Below are 17,670 nucleotides of genomic sequence, written 5' to 3'. Positions count from 1 at the left end.
CCTAACACTGCACACAAAAATAAACTCAAAATGGATTAAAGACTTAAATGTAAGGCCAGACACTAAAACTCTTAGAGGAAAATATAGGCAGAACACTATGACATAAATCACAGCAAGATCATCCTTGACCCACCTCCTAGAGAAATGGAAGCAAAAACAAAAATAAACAAATGGGACCTGATGAAACTTAAAAGCTTTTGCACAGCAAAGGAAACCATAAACAAGACAGAAAGACAACCCTCAGAATGAGAGAAAATATTTGCAAATGAAGCAACTGACAAAGGATTAATCTCCAAAATTTACAAGCAGCACATGCAGTTCAATATCAAAAAAACAAACAACCCAATCCAGGAATGGGCAGAAGACCTAAACAAACATTTCTCCAAAGAAGATATACAGATTGCCAACAAACACATGAAAGAATGCTCAACATCACTTATCATTAGAGAAATGCCAATCAAGGCTACAGTGAGATATCACCTCACACCAGTCAGAATGGCTATCCTCAAAAAATCTACAAACAACAAATGCTGGAGAGGGTGTGGAGAAAAGGGAACCCTCTTGCACTGTTGGTGGGAATGTAAATTGATACAGCCACTATGGAGAACAGTATGGAGGCTCCTTAAAAAACTAAAAATAGAACTACCATATGACCCAGCAATCCCAGTACTGGGCATATACCCTGAGAAAACCATAATTCAAAAAGAGTCATGTACCACAATGTTCATTGCAGCTCTATTTACAATAGCCAGGACATGGAAGCAACCTAAGTGTCCATCGACAGATGAATGGATAAAGAAGATGTGGCACATATATACAATGGAATATTACTCAGCCATTAAAAAAAATGAAATTGAGTTATTTGTAGTGAGGTGGATGGACCTAGAGTCTGTCATGCAGAGTGAAGCAAGTCAGAAAGAGAAAAACAAATACCGTATGCTGACACATATATATGGAATCTAAAAAAAATAAAATAAAATGGTCATGAAAAACCTAGGTGTAGGACTGGAATAAAGACGCAGACCTACTAGGGAATGGACTTGAGGACACGAGGAGGGGGAAGGGTAAGCTGGGACGAAGTGAGAGAGTGGCATGGACATATATACACTACCAAATGTAAAATCGGTAGCTAGTGGGAGGCAGCTGCATAGCACAGGGAGATCAGCTTGGTGCTTTGTGACCACCTAGACGGGTTCGATAGGGAGGGTGGGAGGGAGGCAGATGCAAGAGGGAAGGGATATGGGGATATATGTATGTGTATAGCTGATTCACTTTGTTATAAAGCAGAAAGTAACACACCATTGTAAAGCAGTTATACTCCAATAAAGATGTTAAAAAAATATATCAAGTGTAAGTGATGTTGGAGGTAAATAGGCACTTTCATATATTACTAGTATGAGAGTAAAATATTCACACAAATTTTCGGAAGGCAGCTTGTCAGTGTTAGTCAAAATTAAATGGGCATACTTTTTGTCTCAGAATTTTAACCTCTAGGAATTTTTCCTATGGAAACATAGCCACAATTGTGCAGAGAGATATGTACAAGAATGTTCTTTGAGGCACTGTTCATAACCATGAAAAACTGGTAACTTAAATTTCCATCTACAGGGAAATGACTAAATTCTGGCAATTCCATAACTGGAATACTGTCCAGTCATTAAGAAGAATTGGGGGGGGTGTGCTTCCCTGGTGGTGCAGTGGTTAAGAATCTGCCTGACAATGCAGGGGACACGGGTTTGAGCCCTTGTCCAGGAAGATCCCACATACCACGGAGCAACTAAGCCCGTGCACCGCAACTACTGAGCCTGCGCTCTAGAGCCCGCAAGCCACAACTACTGAGCCCATGTGCCACAACTACTGAAGCCCACATGCCCAGAGCCTGTGCTCCGCACCAAGAGAAGCCACTGCAATGAGAAGCCCACACACCGTGACGAAGTGTAGCCCCCACTCTCCGCAGCTAGAGAAAGCCCACGTGCAGCAACGGAGACACAACGCAGCCAAAAGTAAATAAATAAATAAATTTATTTTAAAAAAAGAAGAAGAAGAATGGGGTAGGTGTATACAGCATGTGCTGAGTGAAAAGATAGGTGAAAAGCAAGTTGGAGAGCAAAATATATAGCATAAGTTTATGAAGAATTACTCAAAATTTGGAGACAGGGGTGTGATAGGAAGAATGATACCCACTCCCTCCCACTCTGCCCCAAAGATCTCCCTTGTCCTAATTCTCAGAACCTGTGAATATGTCATGTTACATGGCAAGGGAGAATTAAAGAGGAATTGAGGTTGCTAATCAGTTGGCCTTGAAATAGGAAGTTACCCTGGATTATCCGGGTGTGCTAGATGTAATCATAAAGGTCCTTATAAGAGAGAAGGTGATGTGAAGATGGAGGCAGAGATATTTGAAGATGTTACACTGTTGGCTTTAAGATGGAGGAAGGGGCCACAAAATTAGAAATGCAGCTCTAGGACCTGTAAAAAGCAAGGAAGTAGATTCTCCCATAGAGCCTCCAGAAGGAGCAGGGCCCTGCTGACGCTTTGATTTCGGCCCCATGAAACTGGTTTTGGATTTCTGACTGTCAGAACTCTAAGGAAATGTTCTTTTTTTTTTTTTTTTTTAAATGAAAGTACCTAGTTTGTGGTACTTTATTAAAGTGGCACTAGGAAACTAATACAAAGGGAAAAGATGATTACTTGATGCTTTAATGTCACGTTGAGAGCATTTTCTAACAGGCTTGTTTAAGTGTCATCTGACTCTCTAGGTCTAAGAGAAGTGTAATTTAGCACAACTGATTAGGGTTTAGTCATTTTACAATTCTGTAAAACTGATGCAGTGACATTTTCTGTCCACCTAAAGAAGACACCATGATTATGGCTCTTATTGCCCTGTTGGACATTTATCAGTTTTGAGTCTAACTTAGCAATATTATTTTAACATTCCTTTGTTTTTTAACTGACTATATATAAAATACCAGTTCTCACATCCTCTTTTGAGTTAACTTTGCCATCCTGCTGGTTTCCTCCTTCATGAGTTAAATAAACTTTGACACATGCTCACAATCTTTGTATAAAACTTTTTTTGAACATTTTGAAAATCATACTTTAACAATGATCCCATTTTTGTAAAAACAAAACAAAAACAACAATATGGTGGTGGGAGGAGCTGGAAGAAAATGCTCCAAACTCTTCACAGCAGTTCTCTGGTTGGGGAAGTGGGGGACATGATTGGGGATTTCTTTTGTGTTAAGTAGTTTGTAATATTTGAATTTTGTATAATTTTACATGATGTTTGTAATTTGAAAAATATATTACTTTAAAAAGTAAATATATGTAAAAAAATCATTCACACACAGTGTCTGCCCCCAACAAGTTTAAGATCTGGTTGAAGAGGGAGAGATGTACTGCATACAACTAACTAGAAATATAAGACAAATTAAGATAGGTGCCCATGAAGGATGTGGGCTATCATCTGTTGAGTGCTTATTAGATACCAAGGTTCATGTCGGATCGTTTACATAATTTTATTTCATCACAACACTCCTCTGAGGTAGATGCTATCTATCTACATTTTTCAGACAAAGAAGCTGAAGCTGACAGTGACTTGCCTAAGGTCACACTACTCAGGGAAAGAGGCAGAATTTGAATCCTGTTCTTTTTTATTCCAAAGCTCATATCTTTCCCATTCTACTACACTGCCTCCCATAGATATTTGGTCCAATGGTCTGGACTGGGTAGGACTGAAGTCAGTGGGTATCTTATATTCAGCTTTGACTTTTTAAATGGGGCAGGTACATTCACAGAAGGGAACAAAGGATGCTTATCTCTGATATATACCCAAACTAACCTATGGCTTAGCCTGCTCTATATAGTTTCCTGACCTCCATGCGCTCATATTCTTGGCTTTGGACTCCAGTCCCTTCTTGCTTTCCGGACCCATTTTACCCTACTTCTCTGGTTTACCAACCTCTGCCTGCCTCACTTGACTCTTCAATTTGCTCTTTCCCATTGGATTGGCTCACTGCAATCAGGACACAAAACAATTTCAATACCCAAAAGAATTTCCTTATACTACCCCTTTACAGTCACACCCTCCCCACACCCCAAACCCCTGGCAACCACTGATCTGTTCTCTTTCCCTATAGTTTTGTCTTTTTGAGAATGTCATACATATGGAATTATACAGTACACAGCCTCTTGCATTGAGGGTTTTTGAGCAGAGGAGTGATGTAGTTAGGGCTATTTCAAGAAGATCACTTTTGTGGTGTGTGAAGGATGGATTACACGAGGGTAAAACTAGATGTCGAGAGACCAGCTGCAAGAATTTAAACTAGAGATGACCATATGTGGTACATATTCATTAAAGGGCCGATTGTAATTAATCAGAGCTGTAGGGGAAAAAAAGAAACTAAACTAGGTCATGTTTACATATCTATAATGTTTTGATATATTTTAGTTTCCATTGATTACTCAAAGGGTATAATAGTACACACTATAGACAAAACAAAACAAAACAAACAAACAAAAAAAAACAAGCCACAAAAGGACACATACAGAATAGTCCAAATCTTATATTTTTTTAAAAAGACATGTATATATAGATAGTAAAATGTCTGGAAGGTATATAAATATACACCAAGATCTTTTTTTTTTAATATTTATTTGTTTATTTGGTTGTGCCGGGTCTTAATTGTGGCATGCATGTGGGATCTAGTTCCCTGACCAGGGATCGAACCCAGGCCCCCTGCATTAGGGAGCGCAGTCTTATCCACTGCGCCACCAGGGAAGTCCCCTACACCAAGATCTTAATGTGTTATTTCTGCATGATGGAATTAGAAGTGATAGTTTTCTTCTCTATAATAGTTTACATTTCCAAAAGCCACATTTCCTCTCCTCCCACTTCCCCACCCGAACCCGGATGCCTGGAGAATAGGTAGGAGAATAGGTAGTATATATACAGTTCTTTGTTCCTTTGTACTACTTGGCATAATTCTAGGCACACATTAGACGGTAAATTTTATCATTATTTTATCAGTTATAATTTCTAAGTTACTAAGGAAAGAGTTAAGGTACTGTAATGAAGTGGCTTGGCCAGGATCACACAACTAATTAAGGATAAATCAGAATGGAATCTAGGGCTCATACCCCTAGTCTATACTTCTTTTTTTTAAAAAACTTTTTATTATAAAAGTGTTCAAACATACATAAAAGAGAGAATATAATATACTTTCATGTACCACCAACCAGCTTCAACAATTATCATTTTGCCATTCTTATTTCATCAAGCTTCCAATCGTTGTTTCTTTTCATCTGGCTGGAGGATTTTTTTAAAAAATTTACAATAATTAATTTGGTGTGCAATCTATAACTGTTAAAGACATTAAGAAATACACGTAGCACTATGCCATCATCACATCCAACAAAATTAACAATAATTCCTTAATTTCAGTCCATATTCAAATTTTCTCAATTGTTTTCAAGATGTCTTTGTACTGTTGGTTTGTTCAGATCAGGATCCAAACAAGATCTACACATTGCACTTGGGTAATAGGTCTCAAGTTTCTCTTATTTTGTAGTAGTCCATACTCCCTTTTTTATGTCACTGATTTGTTGAAGAAACAGGATCATTTTTTCTGTAGACTGTCATGCACTCTGGATTTGGGCAATTGCTTCCTTATGATATTGTTTAACTTGCTCTCCCATCACCTATATTTCCTATGAACTGTTAGATCTAGAGATTTGATTAGATTCAGCATCAATTTTTCGGCAAGGATACCTGATAGATGGTGCTAGGTGCTTCCTACCACATCAGCTTGTGAGGTGCATTATGTCTGCATATCTCATTTTGATTGATGCTAAGATCAGTCAGTGAGTTTAGATGATGCCAGCTTATCTCCCCTATTATAAAGCTCTCCGTCAACCTTTGCCTAGATTATTATGGAATTGCAAGATGGTGATTTTCTAGTGCTAACATTTCTTCGGCATTTATTAGCTGGAATTCTATAAATAATAACTTTCCCTCATCAGCTATCTGCTTACTCTGAGAAACCATTTATACAAGGAAAGGCAGAATAAATGCTTCATTTCTTTTCTGTTTATTGGTTTTCTGAGTAATCAGTTGTTGCCTTAGCAATCTCCAATGGTGCTCAACAAAGGTTTTTTGCTTTTAGCATCATTATGAATTTATGTATTTTTATATGTTTGATGTGCTTCAATCCAATGCAGTCATTATTCTTTGTTTAATAAACTTTTTATTTTAAACTAGTTTTAGATTTATAGAAAAGTTGCAAAGATAATACAGAGAGTTCTCATATATCCCTCACACAGTTTCCCCTATTCTTAATATCTTACATTACTATGGTACATTTGTCACAACTAAGAAACCGTTATTGATACATTGTTATTAACTAAGCTCCATTGTTTACTCAGATTTTACTAGTTTTTCCCTAGGGCCCCTTTTCTGTCCCAGGATCCCACCCAGGATACAACATGACACTTAACTGTCATGTCTCTTTAGCCTCATCTGGTCTGTGACAGTTTCCCAGACTATCCTTATTTTTGATGACCTAGACAGTTCTGAAAAGTACTGGTCAGGTAATTCGTAGAATTTGCATATATTTTTCTCATGATTAGACTGGAGTTATGAGTTCTTGGGAGGAAGACCACAGAGATAAAGTGTTGTCATCATATCAAGGATACATGCTAGCAACATGACTTATCACTAATGATGTTAAACTTGATCACCTGGCTGAGGTAGTGTTTGCCAGGTTTCTCTGCTGTAATAGTATCCCCACCACTCACTCCATACTCTAGTCTTTGGAAGCAAGTCACTAAGAACAGCCCACACTCTAGGGGTGAGGAGTTAAGTTCCATCTCCTTGAGGAGGCATTATCTACATAAATTATTTGGAATTCATCTGTATGGGAGATTTGTCTATTCTCCCCAATTTATTTATTTGTTCAATCATTTATTTGCATCATGGATATTTATTTTATTCTTTGGGCTATAATCCAACCCTTCCTTCCTTCCTTCCTTCCTTCCTTCCTCCCTCCTTTTCTCTCTTTCTCTCTTTCTCTCTCATTCATTCATGGTGCCTTGCTACAATCTGGTGATGGTGGAAGTCTAGGTTTCCGCTCAGCCTTTGCTGGCATGGATGGGGTGGGACCACATTTTTTTCTGTGATGTTTGGCTGGAATAGAGCAGTCGTTGTCTAAAAGTTTTCTGTCTTACTAGGCTGCCCCTTGCCTAGTCCACTGGCTAAAGACAGCAGACTTTTGTTGGAGTTTTTTTGTTTTGTTTTATTTTGGTCTACACTCATTGGCATTTCCAACTTGCTGGCTTCTTCAGATCCAAGTCTATGATATGTGATGCAAAAAAGAAAACCCAGAGAACTCACCGCCATGTACTACCTTGGGTTCTGAGGTCTCTAGCCTGTCTGACTTCTTATCTCCATCTTTCAGAGGCTTCTTATGTTTGCTTATGTCCAGATTTTTAGTTGTACTTAGTGAGAGTAACAGGAAAAAGTACGTCTACTTCAACTTCCCAGAAACAGAATTCCAGCAATGAACTTTTGGACATTGACCTTATATCTTGCTATCTCACTAAAGTCACTTATTAGTCCCTGGAGTTTTTTGTAAATTCTTTGGGGTTTTCTACATAGTTTTGTTTCCTCCATTCCAACTAGCATGCTTTTAGAAAATTTTAAAAATCTTTATATCTTCTAATTCTTTAAATGCCATATCATTGCAAGTTTCTTTTTTTGGTTTTATATCAAATTCCTTTTTTATTGAAGTATATTTGATTTGCAATATTACATTAATTTCAGTGATTCAGTATTTTTACAGATTATACTCCATTAAAAATTATTACAGGATAATGGCTATAATTCCCTGTGCTGTACAATATAGCATTGCTGCTTATCTATTTTACATATAGTAATTTGTATCTCTTAATGCCATACCCCTAACGTATCCCTCCCCTCTTCCCCTCCTCACTGGTAACCATTAGTTTGTTTTCTATATCTGTGAGTCTGTTTTTGTTTTGCTATAAACAACAAAAATAAAAACAAATTTAAAAAATGAAAGCAATTTAAGAGAGCTCTAGGATAACATTAAGCATATCAACATTCACATTATAGGGGTTCCAGAAGGAGAAGAGAGAGAGAAAGTGATCGAAAATCTATTTGACGAAATTATGGCTGGAAACTTCCCAAACTTGAAGAAGGAAACAGATATTGAGGTACAGGAAGCAAGATGGTCCCAAGCAACATGAACCCAAACAGACCCACACAACACATATCATAATTAAAATGGCAAAAGTTAAAGATAAAGAGAGAATTCTAAAGGCAGCAAGAGAAAAACAAAGAGTCATGTACAAGGGAACCCTGATAAGGCTATCAGCTGATTTCTCTACAGAATCTTTGCAGGCCAAAAGGGAGTGGCATGATATATTTAAAGCACTGAAAGGGAAAAACCTGCAACCTAAGATACTCTACCCAGCAAGATTATCCTTTAGAATAGAAGGAGAGATAAAGGACTTCTCAGACCAGCAAAAACTAAAAGATAGTTCATCAACACTAAACCCACTCTAAAAGAAAAGTTGAAGGATCTTCTCTAAGTGGAAAAGAAGCAAAAATCTATAGGAAAGGGAAAATGCCACTAGGAAAAACAAATAAAAGTAAAGACTAAAGATCAACCACTTAAATAATCCAGTATGAAGATTAAAAGAAAAAAATTGTAAAAGCAACTATAACTAGAATAAACAGTTAAAAGATGACCATGAAGATGTAAAATATGACATGAAAAAACACAGAATGTGTGGGATGGGAGTAAAAATGTAGATATTTTAGAATGTGTTTGAACTTAAATGACTACCAGTTTAAAACAAGCAGATATAGTTATAGGTCAACGTATATGAAACCTGTGGTAACCACAAATCAAAAACCTGCAATATGGTAGTTCTATTTTTAGTTTTTTAAGGAACCTCCATACTGGTAAGGGAAAAAAAAAAAAAAGGTCATGAAGAACCTAGTGGCAGGACGGGAATAAAGACACAGACCTACTAGAGAATGGACTTGAGGATATGGGGAGGGGGAAGGGTAAGATGTGACAAAGTGAGAGAGTGGCATGGACATATATACACTACCAAACGTAAAATAGATAGCTAGTGGGAAGCAACTGCATAGCACAGGGAGATCAGCTCGGTGCTTTGTGACCACCTAGAGGGGTGGGATAGGGAGGGTGGGAGGGAGGGAGATGCAAGAGGGAAGAGATATGGGAACATATGTATATGTATAACTGATTCACTTTGTTATAAAGCAGAAACTAACACACCATTGTAAAGCAATTATACTCCAATAAAGATGTTAAAAAAAAACCCTGCAATATATACACGAAAACTAAAAAGAAAAGAACATAGGCAGTTTCTTCCCTTTCATTTATTTGTCCTTTTAATTTTGCCTAAGATGTCCTTTGCTATAGGTAAAATGTTGAATTTTTTCTTTTACTGCTAAACTTTATTTTTAGAGCAGCTTTAGGTTCACAGCAAAATTGAGTGAAAGGTACAGAGTTCCCATATACCCCTGTCCCAACACATGTACAACATCTTGCACCATTATCAACATCTTGCCCCAGAATGGTACATTTGTTACAATCTATGAACCTACTTTGACACATCTTTATCACCCAAAGTCCACAGTTTGCATTAGGGTTCACCCTTGGTATTGAACCTTCTGTGGGTTTTGACAAATGTATAATGACATGTGTCCACCATTGTAGTATCATAAAGAATAATTTTACTGCCTTAAAAATCTTCTGGGGCTTCCCTGGTGGCGCAACGGTTGAGAATCTGCCTGCCAATGCAGGGGACACGGGTTCGAGCCCTGGTCTGGGAAGATCCCACATGCCACGGAGCAACTAGGCCCGTGAGCCACAGTTACTGAGCCTGCGCGTCTGGAGCCTGTGCTCCGCAACAAGAGAGGCCGCGATAGTGAGAGGCCTGTGCACCGCGATGAAGAGTGGCCCCCACTTGCCGCAACTGGAGAAAGCCCTCGCACAGAAACGAAAGACCCAACACAGCCAAAAATAAATAAATAAATAAATAAAATTAAAAAAAAAATCTTCTGTGCTCTGCCTATTCATCCCTCTCTCCCCTTTAACCCCTGGCAACCACTAATATTTTTAATGTTTTCATAGTTTTGCCTTGCTCAGAATGCCATATAGTTGGAATCATACAGTATGTAGCCTTTTCAAATTGTATTCCTTCACTTAGTAACATGTTCTTAATTTTCCTACGTGTTTTTCCATGGCTTGATAGTTCATTTCTTTTTATCTATCTATCTATCTAGTGAATAATATTCTGGGTCGGTCCATCAAAAAGATATAACAATTGTAAATATTTACATGCCCAACATCACAGTACCTAAATATATAGAGCAAAAACTAACAGAGCTAAAAGGAGAAATAAAAAGTAATATAATGATAGTTGGGGACTTTAATACTCCACTCTCAACAATGGATAGATCATCCAGACAAACAATAAGGAAGCAGCAGATTTGACAGGTCAAAATACACATTCACAGTTCTTTGAGGATAAGGTCTCTATCGTTGTTTCCTCTGGCACAACAACCTGCACCAGGAGTATAGGTTGTTATCTTCACAGCTGCTGCCAATCTGGAGTGAGGGATGGCAAGTACACAATTTAAAATGCCACAGTCCTCTCACTGTAATGCAGCATCTTCTTCATTAAGCTTTCCCTTGGCTGGTATGAGTTTTTTACTAGATTCCAGAGATCCCAAAAAGTTGATTCTGAAAGTTTGATAGCTTATTAGTTGCTTCTGTGGAGGGACAGAACCCTGGAATTACCTACTCCACCATTTTCGGTGACCTCCATTTAAAAAAAAAAAAAATTTGTAAGGATGGAAATTCCACTTCCAAGCTCTTAATATGCCTGAGCTAAAACCAGATGTCCATTCATTACCTTTAATGCACAAATTGTCTCATCATTGGCCAGTGGAATCCCCTTCAAAGTGGCTTGTTGTCCTTTTGACAGACTCCCAGTAATTTTTGATAGCTTCCTCGCTTTTTGCTACAAGATATCTCAGGCTCATCTTGTACACTTACTGACTCAGACCTGGATATTTGTTGCTATTGAGTTGTCATTGCTTCTAGGCTTTTCACTGGATAGAGCTAGGAAAAACATACAGAGTGAAGTAAGTCAGAAAGAGAAAAACAACTACCGTATGCTAACACATATATATGGAATCTGAAAAAAAAAATGGTTTTGAAGAACCTACGGGCAGGACAGGAATAAAGACACAGACATAGAGAATGGACTTGAGGACATGGGGAGGGGGAAGGGTAAGCTGGGACGAAGTGAGAGAGTGGCATGGACATATATACACTACCAAATGTAAAATAGCTAGTGGGAAGCAGCCGCATAGCACAGGGAGATCAGCTGGGTGCTTTGTGACCACCTAGAGGGGTAGGATAAGGAGGGTGGGAGGGACACGCAAGAGGGAGGAGATATGGGGACATATGTATATATATAGCTGATTCACTTTGTTATACAGCAGACACTAACACACCATTGTAAAGCAATTACACCCCAATAAAGATGTTTAAAAAAACAAAAAATATGAGTTTGTAATGATATTTCCAATTCAAATTTAATAGTACAGGGTTTTACCTAATTTCTTTATTTTGTACTTATATCTTTTTTCTCTTACCCTGGTAATCTTGGTTTATAACTACATTAACATCATACTTATTTACTTTATTCTAAATAAGCCAATAATAATTTAAAATAACAATGCCAATATTATGATTAACAATAAGACTACTGAAAGCACTTTAAGATATCTCTTTCTTTTTTTTTTTTTTTTTTTTTTGCCACACCATGTGGCTTGTGGGATCTTAGCTCCCCACCAGAGATCGAACCCGTGCCTCCTGCAGTGGGAGCTGGAGAATTTCCATCTTTGTGGTTCATTTTGTTCTTAGACCATATATAGCTAGGGATGTACAGCCAAAATACTGTCTTTTAAAGTCACTTGACGTTATTCTCTTCTTTGTGTGATTATGCCACCAACTTGATAGACAGTGAGGTTCATTTGTTTCAGTTTGTTTTCAGTTTTTAAGGATTGATTTTTATTTTCCTTTTGATTTAATTTTATTTTTAATTATGCTTCCAACATCAAAACTAGATAACAAGGTACATTCAGAGAAGTTTAGCTTCTATTCCTGTCACTGCACTCTTCCCTCCTTCTCCCAGGTTGGTTTATACTATTGATGTTTCTTGTTGAAAAATATAAGCAGATATGTATAGGTATTTCTACCCTTTTTGTACATAAAAGATGACATACTATAGAAACTATTCTCTACCTTGCTTTTTACCACTTAGTATGTTCTGGAGATCATTCTATGTCAATACATGAAGATTATCTTCATCCCTTTTTGTAACTGTATATTATTCCATTTCGTGGAGGTACTGGGTTTCTTTCAGTCTTTTGATATTACAAATAATGTCACAATGAATACATTGGACATATGCTATTTTTGAATTTTTTTCCAATATGCCTTTGGAATAGTTTCTGGAAAGTGAGATTGCTTTATGTATGCACGTCTAATTTTACTAGATTGAGACAAATTCCTCTCCGTAGGGGCTATACCATTTTTCATTCCCATCACCAATGTGTGAGAGTTCAGGCCTCTTTATATCTCTCCACAGGGCCAGTGTGGATCAAATTGGTAACTCTGGCCTTCATGGCACAGGAGAGGCTTCACCTTCCTCACCACTCATCCCACAGATACATAAGAGAGCTTGCATCCTATTATTTTCTCTATTACATACTCTGTGCTAAAAACAAATGGGTTGCCTGACAGTAATGAGGAACAAAGTAACGTGGCAAGCCTTGGCTTTTTTTGCGCCAGGTCACAAGCTGCCTGAGGCTGAAGTAGGTTCCGAAACATGTTAAACAGCCCTGACAGCCTGATTGCAAATAGTCCTCATTGTCCGCCGTCTATACCAATCATATGATCTTGCCTATGACCCTGTGACTGAAGGGCATAGACCAGTATGCACAAGGCAGAATGGGACATTAGATGTGCATCTTTATACTTCCCTGAAGTACTTGTTTTCTGTTCACTATTGTCAACTTTGAAATAAACCCATTGGAGGCATCCAAAAGACAAACACATTGTTGTTATTGTTATTGATATTTCTTTCATCTGAGGCACTTGGCTTCACTTCCATTCACTGCTTCTCCAAGTGTCTCCTTGGAGCTCTTGCCATCTTATGGCAGGTCAGCAGGCTTAAGAACTGAAATATTGACTTTTCAGAAGTGTGAAGAAAGTGTTTTCTAAACTATAACAGGCTGAGGCTCCACCCCCCACCAGCTTTGGCAACATTGTGAGGTAGAAAATGTTCATTACCAATGTTCCAAGGTTTTCTTTTCTAGACCTCCCCTTATTCTTGTGTTCCCAGCCCTTCTTCAAGGTGCCCTCTCTCTGACCTCAAATACTCGGAGCCCTGGTGGTCTCTGCACCTATCAATAGCCTCTTGTGACCATATGTCATCACATTCCTCTCCTGGAGAGTTTGTCCTCTGTCTGTGAAAAGAAAGGCTCTGTCTTTGGCTAAAAGGAGTTCAGGCTCCAGGGAGGGTGGCAATGGCAGAATGAAGGGAGGATACAAACTTGAGAGTGAGACCTTTTCCTGAAATCATGTCATGCAAACATCGTCTATTCAGCTGCTGCAGGGACCCTGAATTAGCAAGCTGAGAGAGGAACAGAAAGCACTTTCTGATATAATGGCAAATTTTCACAGTATCCTATCAGTTATTTCTATCCATGGTACATGCTGGGTACTGCAGCTCATTAAAGCTTTTCCCCAGAGCTGACTTGATGTTTCAGTGGTAGTCTAAATGTTGTGATCCGAAGGGTTCTGGGAAGACTCCGGGGCCAAAAAGATGTTTTCCACTAGACTTTTACTCTTCCGGAAATTTTCACTTGTATGTGAAAATATGTACTGTAAATTATAAAAGCAAAACATGGTTCCACTTAAATATGGCAGATTGAACATGTGAATTTGGTTTTGCTCCTTCACCAAGCCCCATTTAAATGACAGTGAAAGAAAACCTCCAAGACTTGCAAAATAATAACAAAAGGATTAGTATCCAGAATATGTGTGTTTAATATGTAAAAAAATGACAATGAAGGGATTTTTTAAAAAGGCATAACCCACAAGACTGAAGGGAATAGGAAAGAAGATAGCATAGAGAGTATTTTGAAAGCTGGAAAGCAATGGTGAAGTGGGTAATTTACTCAGCAGATCTGACAAAGCTGAACCTTATAACAATAGCAAGAAAAAAAACAATTTGCACTGCCCCCCAAAAGGGATCAGGAATTGACAGAACCTTCAAAAGTGGGAATGAAGATGGGGCTAAAAACAGGGGGATTGGTTGAAAGCAAATCCCCGGAATCCTTCCTTCATTCCATGCGTAGAGCAACTGTCCTTCTTTTTCCTGACAAAGGATTGAAGATTTATTTTCTGGAAGATGTAAAACAGAGAATGTCTGGACAGGAGGGTTACTAGATACAATTGAGGACAAAGGTATCCAACCAGAAACAGAGAGATTAAGTGAATGTTTACATACTGAACGCTGATACTTTAGCCCTCTTCCCCACTCAGTTTCCAGAAAGCTGGTGGCCAGTTATGTATCCTCCAGATAGGAGACTGGAAGACTCTTCTCTGGAGAATCAGAAGAGCCCAAGAATAAAGACCTAAATATATTGATGCCAAATGTTCCCCAATGAAATGGCCTAACTACATTGTCCTACAGTGAGTGTCACAATTGACAAACACCAACTACAGGCTTTGAACTTCCAATTCGCTTTTTAGCTTCCCATTGTTAATTATAATCAGATGGCCAAAGGTCAGTACACATCTGAACAAAGTCTCTAATATGAAAGATAGTAGCCCACGTAAACATAGCAAAAGTGGATAATGTAAAGTTTTTCAGTCTGTTTCCTCTACCCCAAAGCAGAGCTTGAGGTAAAGGCTTGCCTGCAGGTGATTTATTTTGGGAAGTAATCCCAGGAAACAAGAATGAGAGACCTGGGATAGTAAAAAAAGGGAAGGAAGGAAAGGATGCATTATCAAGTAGTCACTGCTGTTGGCAACTGGGGTTCTATCTTGCTAGTACCTTCTGAGGAGCTATGTTGAACCTATCTCAGAATTATCCTCCTGAGTTATGAAAAGGGAGAGCATTAATCCACTGGCTCCCATCCTTCACTGGTCAAGGATGTCAACTACCGTGCACTTCTGGGTTATGTAGGCTGCAGTGCAGAGCTGATTTCCCCAAGCATAACTTTGTAGGTCAGAAGAGCTCTAGGGCGTGAAGCAATTCTTGGTGCAGCTAAAGTGAGGCACTGTCAGATTACTCCTGCAAAAGACTGGTTGCCACAGCAATGGCTGGGCTAAACTGTGGGCTGAAAGAATGTGAAGCAATGTACACCAGGCGTCTGCTACATAGGGAGAAGAAAAGATTAAAAAAAAAAAAAAGAACTATTGTTAGTATCCCTAGAGTTAAGAGAAACCATTAGTAAGAATGGGTTGGGTTTCCCTGGTGGCGCAGTGGTTGAGAATCTGCCTGCCAATGCAGGGGACACAGGTTCGAGCCCTGGTCTGGGAGGATCCCACATGCCGCGGAGCAACTGGGTCCGTGAGCCACAGTTACTGAGCCTGTGCATCTGGAGCCTGTGCTCCGCAACAAGAGAGGCCGAGATAGTGAGAGGCCCACGCACCGCGATGAAGAGTGGCCCCCACTCGCCACAACTAAAGAAAGCCCTCGCACAGAAACGAAGACTCAACACAGCCAAAAATAAATAAATAAATAAATAATAAAATTAAAAAAGAAAAAGAATGGGTTGCACCTTTTTAAAAGGAAAAATCAGAATAACAAAGAGCTCTTTGGAAATAAAAATATGACAATAGGAAAAAATTCAATAGGAAAGTTGAAGATAAAGTTGAAGGAATCTCCCAGAAAGGAGAGCAAAAAGACAAAGATTGAAATAGGAGAAAGAATATTTGAAAATTAGAGGACCTGTCCAGCAGGTCCAGTATCGGAAGAGGAGGCATTCTATTTAGAGAGAAGAGAAAATGAAGGGAATAAAATGTTTAATATAGTCAAGAAATTTCCCCCAAACTGAAGGTCATGAGTTTCCAGGTTGAAATATCCTTGACTGATGAAAATGGACCCACACCAAAACACAGCTTCATAAAATTTCTCAACATTGGGTTAAAAAGAAGACTTTACAAGCTCCCAGAGATAAAAACAGGTCACATATAATGGATCAGGAATCACAATGGCTTTGGATTTTTCAATATCAACATTGGAAACTAGGAGATGAGCAAAAATGCCTTCAAAATTCTGAAGGATAGTTATTTTTAACCTAGAGTTCTGTACCCAGCCAAGCTGTCAATCAAGTGTGAGGATAGAACAAATACAATTTCAGATAAGCAAGGTCTCAAAAATTTACCCCTCATACACCTCTTGAAACCAAGAAAGAAATCTCTTTAAACCTCTTTCTTTAAAAATTTTTTTTTATTGAAGTAGAGTTGATTTACAATGTTGTGCCAATCTCTGCTGTACAGTAAAGTGACTCAGTTATACACATGTATACATTTTTTATATTCTTTTCCATTATGGTTTATCACAGGATATTCAGTATAGTTCCCTGTTTGAAACCTCTTTAAACCAAGAAAGCAGAAGGACTTGGGTTTGTGGGGAGATGATCCAGCATAAGAAAGAGGCAAAAGGGAAGCTCCAGAAGAGGGTGAAGGTAGGTTCCAGGATGACAGCTGCACACAAAGAAGGAATAGAGGTCAACTAGCTCATACAGGTCAGGAGACTTCAGGAGAGATATCTTCAAGATACCTGATACACCAAAACACATGGAGAGGAGCTGGAGGTAACTGATCAAGAGTTTAAAGTTGAATTCTTGCTAAGTACATAGAAAATTATTTAAAGAAAAAACAAAATAATTATCAGCTCCAGGAAACACAAAAAGTTGTGCAAGTAAGGAAAAGTATTTGTGACTTCATGGCTGTGAATAAAGTTTCCTTGGTCACCATACTGTAAACATTGAATAGTGGTCTAACCAAAATTATGATATGCCTATATTGGAAGAATGTAGGGATAAAAAGGGTCTTTGGGTGAATTGGGAGGGCAGGGTGAGTGTAGGTAATGCCAATAGACAATGTCAAAAACTTAAAATTCAAGAAGTAGCAATAAAATAATGTTATTTAGAGAACCAAGGTAAATACCAAAAGAATCAGCTAAAAGAGTTGAAAACTCTTGCCTCTGGGGAGAGGGAAATTATGGGGAAGGGCAAAGGGCACTGTTTTTCATAACAAAACTTGTAGAACTTTTAAACTCTGTAAACTATGATAATGCATAACTTTGATAAAAATTTTAAAAATTAAAATATAAAAGCAATGATGCACATTATAAAAATGTAGAAAATTCAGAAAATCAAAAAAAAATCATAAAGAAACTCATTACTTATCAATTGCCACCTTTAATATTTTGCTATATTTCCTTTCAGGCCTTTTACATGCCAAATTATACATTGTTGTGATTATTCTGATATCTTGGTTTTTCTCTCCATTAACTTCAAAT

This window comes from Balaenoptera borealis (genome assembly GCF_965194805.1).
Source record: "Balaenoptera borealis genome assembly, chromosome: X".
Classification (NCBI taxonomy): domain Eukaryota; kingdom Metazoa; phylum Chordata; class Mammalia; order Artiodactyla; family Balaenopteridae; genus Balaenoptera; species Balaenoptera borealis.
Note: the sequence above shows the minus strand (reverse complement) of the source record.